The sequence below is a fragment of the Dromaius novaehollandiae genome, chromosome 1 (assembly GCF_036370855.1).
Source record: "Dromaius novaehollandiae isolate bDroNov1 chromosome 1, bDroNov1.hap1, whole genome shotgun sequence".
Taxonomy (NCBI): domain Eukaryota; kingdom Metazoa; phylum Chordata; class Aves; order Casuariiformes; family Dromaiidae; genus Dromaius; species Dromaius novaehollandiae.
This window is the reverse complement of record NC_088098.1, coordinates 190,777,153-190,782,524: the sequence shown is the minus strand read 5'-3', so window position 1 is coordinate 190,782,524 and position 5,372 is coordinate 190,777,153.

The window sequence follows — 5,372 nt, the reverse complement described above, 5'->3', positions numbered from 1 at the left end:
CATTGGTCTGAAAGGTCTCCAGACTTATCCCTCTACTCAGAGGAATATATATTTTCTTCCAGAGACAATAAAGATGTGGTATAAAGTCAGACCTACATCTCTGCTGCCCCAGAACTTCTCAGCCTTGAACTTCTGATCAAACTCCCCTGGGTTCGCTTTTAGGCCTTGCTTCAAGGAGCTGAAGGACTTGAACCTAGTTCTTACCAGCCAGTGACTTACCTAAGCTCTTGTTTCTGTTTCTGTCCAGCGACAGGCTTAGGCAGGCCCTAGCTTCCTTAAGAGCAGACTTTCTCTGGTTCAGAAAACTACACACTTATAGGATACACACTTCAATAGTGAGACACGGTGGAGGAAAGAGAGGAAGATTTTCTTTCTCAAATGTAGATACTAGACTTTCCTGTTCTACTTACCTATGATGTCTCCCACCCAAACCAGGAGGTAGGGAGGGATCCTACCGACTCTCTCATCTGATTGCTTCAGCTGAGGATAGTGGTTATGCACGTCCTGTTAACCATAGCATCTATCCTAGGAACTGCCTACTAAAGTGCTACAGAAAATTTAGAGTCAAACATTTTACACATATTGATCAAATTTGGCTCTAAAACTCTTTAGAAATAGATCTGGATGGCAATGTGATGTGACGCCATCTGGATTTTTGTCTTGTTTGGACATAGAGTGGGTGGATGCTTTGGCACTGACTAAGTGAGAATCTTATCAGAGCAGTCCATGTTGTCACTTCTCCAATGAAACCAATGACAAATCTCTTTGGGTAAAATCCTGGCCCTCTTGACATCAACAGGAACTTTGCCATCAACTTCAGGATGACACACATTTTCCTTCTATCTTGAGTTAGCATAAGCTCAATGAGCCTTATATCTGGAATAACTTCAGAGGACAGAACCTACAAAGGATGGATCAAGATGCAGGTTTTCACATGGTTTACTGGCACAGATTAAGACAGCGAGGAGCATAATTCTCTAAAAATATAGAGGTATAAAGCACTTTATTTAAAATAAACTTATTGTCTAGTCTTTCTGCCAAGCAGCTCATTGTGTGTGTTAGCTTGAAAACAATTGCAAATGGCCATAGCTAGCTGAAATGTAAATGTTTGGGTTAAAGTCCTTCATAACATTGAGAGTGGTAAGTGGGCAAAAGAAAAGAACAAAATGCCCATACTTGGCATGACCACTGACAGAGTGATCTTCAAAAAAGACCAAATTAACAAACACTACATTGTGTTCTACTTCTCCAGTTACATTTTCTATTTACCTTGGCTATAGTCACCTAGCACTGATGAAGCTGTGACAGAGAAACATAGTGATGACTAATAGATGCTGTGACAGGTGGTATACATCTGAATTTTCCAGACATCAGGCAATTATTGCTTACCCAGAGCTGTGGAGAATAAGCTAAAAAAGAATATCTGGAAGGTCCAGAGGTCTCATATTAAAAGAAAAACACCCCAAAACACCAAAAAATGAAGATTCATGTGGCTTTCATTCTGGTAATAAAGCTGCAGATGTGAAATCTGAATATGTCAGCAGCTAATTAGCTACATCATGGCAGTGCAAAACATGTGCTGCAAAATAATGAATGGGAAATCTCTTGCTGTATCATGGGAGTCATTAAAAGGATATATAGCTTGAAAAAGGAATACCAGATATGTGTTCCTTAGTGACTCCTATTGTCATTAAGAAAGCATGATTAATGCAGGCACAAAAGCAAGCAGAAGAAAGATTTTAAGATCTTTAAAGGAGCATGTCATTATAACATCAAGCCTTGGGCAGATTATTTAAAGTTCTTGCACACCATCCTTCATTTTACACAGCACCTTTCATACTGGAGAATGCAAACTGCTTTTCACATAAAGGCTTGTGCTGCTACGTAAGCCCAACGAAATTTCTTCTAATGTGGAACTCTTGTGCCAGTTAGGCCAACAAACAGGAGCATAAATTACAGTAGCTTAAATTGTGAGAGGCAAAGTGAAGTTCAAACAGCAAATAGGTTGTAAGTGCAAAGAGTAAATATCAATTAGAGACAAAGTATAAGTGAAGCAAGAAACCCACGCAGAATCAGTGACTCCAGTGGATAGGAAGGAGCAATTAAAAGGATGAGAACGATGAGAATCAAGATGGCTGTCTGCCTCAGTTTTAACCACCAGGATGCTGAGCAGTTTCCTGCCTGTCTTTTCTGATAGCCATGATGAGATACTCCCATAGAAAGAGGTGACAGAAGAACAGGTGCTAGAATAAACTCGGTATTTACATACTATTTATAACCAAGCCCAGATGATTTGTCCCTCAAGCTCCTTTCACGGATGCTCACACATGCAGTAGCTGAACTGTTGACTGCATTTGTAACAAAAAAAGCAGCCACTTTTCCAGAGAACTGTGAAGTAGTAGATGTTGCATGCATTTTAAAATTGGGCTCTAGAAGTGATCCAAGCAACTGCAGATCTAAAAGTCAATGGTCTATATGTGGAAATTTGATTGAACTGATCATGTAGAACAGAAGATCACACGCTTATGGATTTGGCCCACAGTCCCTCACAGGCACGAGAAAAGGTCACAGATCCTGATTTGCAGCTCTTGCTGACCTCAAATTATGCCCCAGCACCAGATAAAAAGATAGAGTGTAATGAACGACACAGTGCCAGAGCTCCTATTTCTACTGCCTCACAAGGCAAGGACAAGGGGGTCAATGAAAATAAAAGGTGAGAAATTCAAATATGCTTCTTCATGCTTCATGGAAAAGACCTGCCGTGGGCATTTTCTGAGGCCAGTATTCTTGAAAGAATCCAATGTACCTGGAGAGCAGGAATAGCCAGACCTGTCCAAATAAGTTACACTGGAACATTTGTAAGGTATATTGAGCATCATCCTTCAGAACTGAAGCTGTTGACTGATCTTAAGAGATTAGTGCACATGAGACCCCTGTGAAGGGAGACAATGTTCATTTGCCCATTTCAAGGATTTTATTCCACCTACTGAAGCACCAAATTGTTTCCATGTTGAAGCCAAGACTAGAGATGATCTAGAGAGATCAGTGGTCTGATCCACTGTGGTGCTCCATCTGTGTACCATAAATATTCAGCGCAACAGTGGGAAGCCATCTGGCAGCATCTACACTCCACACCACTCAGGTAATGGGGAGTTTAGGAAAGGACACCGGGTCACTATTTTTCTTAGACAAGTCTGTGACACGATCTGAAAAGCCCCTCATACATAGAAATACAGTTTAGCATATCAGTCCCAAGAAAATGGAGGCTAGGATTTTATCTGTATTTTCAAGAAACCTAAGTACGTAAAATGCTATGTCTAGGCCCATAAGTGAAACCTGCCAGAACCATACCTGATCCCTGAGGCCAAGTGACCTGGTATGCCCATGTCCATATAGGTAAAGGTCTTTGCTCCACTTAGCCTCTCTTAGCACCATTTCAGCCTGTCCAGTGGGAATGGCCCTTCACCCACGCTAATGCTAGAACTGTGCCTGGGCACAGTCCATGAGACTCTTGGCTGGCATGCACCAAAATCATACCACAAAGCCTGCTAACAAATAGTATGTGCAATCATGTGTTTGAGTGGGGGGACATGGCCTGGCTTTGTTTTGTTCATGCATACAGGTGAAAGAGCAGTGACGAGGTGCAGGGTTCAGCTGATAACATAATCATTTTAGGTTGCCTTTGTGAGGCAGAAATATACTCTGCCACAGAGGATAGATCAGGGATCAATTCCTCTCAGCCTAAAGTAAGCACCTAAATTAGAATCAAGCCCTTGAAAAGCCTATTTCTCTTTAAAAGCAAGAAAGAAAATTAGCTCAGGAGTGAACACCTACAGCTCAAACACAGTTAAGTCACATGAATCTTACTCCAAGATATCTGAATCTGATTGTATGAACCAAGTGCTTGTAATTTCTAGACCTGGCTCAAATGCTCATATTGCCTATCACTATACAGGCTTTCCTCAGTCTACCTACCTGCAATTATAGTTAGGGGTGACTGTATCCTTCTATAGCATTCAGCCATTAAAGATTACTTAGTGCATATTGTTAACAATAGTTTAGCAGAGCAAAGGAGTTATTAACCAAGTCTGATACTTCAACCAAGTCTCTCTACTGTGCTTTAACTATAAGCAAGCACACATTAAGCAATAAAAAGTAAGGATCTGAAGACATGCCATCAGCAACTTCTAGTACACACTTGCTCCACATGCATAGGGCAGAGGTAGCCTCCCTTCGTTATTGTGGTTGTCTCTACCCCTAACATGTGCCCTTGTTTTAAGTTAAGGGTTTACATCGTCATCAGTATTGAATTTCTATGCTTCAGAATTCTGCCTTGAACTGAAAGCATGTACTATTATTAGCCTGACTTCTTCCATCCAAATGCTTGTCAGCTATTCTTAATGAACCACTCCATCTTGGCTCAGTGACAATTCAAGAATGTTAGCTCTTTGAATTAGAGAAAATATCTTGAAAATATTTAGGAATGATTTCAAAGCAATACGTTATCTTGGCTGAGCTAGTACAAACCCAGTTAATTTTACAAAAGAACCAAAGGAAAAGAAAATGCACATATGTAGTCAATAACATCTCCAGTTCTTTACATCAAGCATTGCATTTGGATAGAGATGGTGGGGTTTTTTTTTTTTTTTTTGATTGTTAGTTTAGTTCCACTTAGCAGTTATTCTAAAGTTTTTCTGGGAACTGGAAAATGCAAGTAATTCTGGAATATTTCTATTTTGAGAGACTTCTGGAAGATCCAATTGCTTGTAGTAGTGTTCCCTCGTGAATGCTGCCACTTGTCCCATGTGGATTTCCCTTCCTTTTCAGAAAAGAGCCTCAGTCAGAAAGCAGACGAGAAATGAGCCTAGTGCACATCCAATAGAAATTTTGGAAAGGCTTCACTGGGGAAAGGCAAAAGAAAGATAGACAGCTGCTGTTTTAGAGGCAATAAAGGCAGAACACTTTGTAAATGAAATCATTTGCAAAAGTTTTTTAGCAGCACTGGCTAAACAAGCTATCCAACATATCCACACAACTTATCTTGTGTGTATCCACACAAGATCCAGTGTTTTGTTTTGAGCATAGATCAGTTAGGCCCAGCTCTCCAGGAGATTCAGCTTGTCCAGAAAGATGAGAGTTCTAAATATAGTCACCACAATGTGGAAATGTCTAATACACTACATTATTAAAAAGGTGTTTTCCTCTACAGGATGATGTGCTAACATAGAGAATCATCAGCAAAATGAAGAATACAAATCTGATTGCCTCTTTGCATTTAAAAGCAACCTGATGTCTCTGAAGAAAAACTGTGATATTTCTGTGTCTTAAAACAGTGTAGGACTCCGTAAACCTTACTGATATTTCTGAAGCCA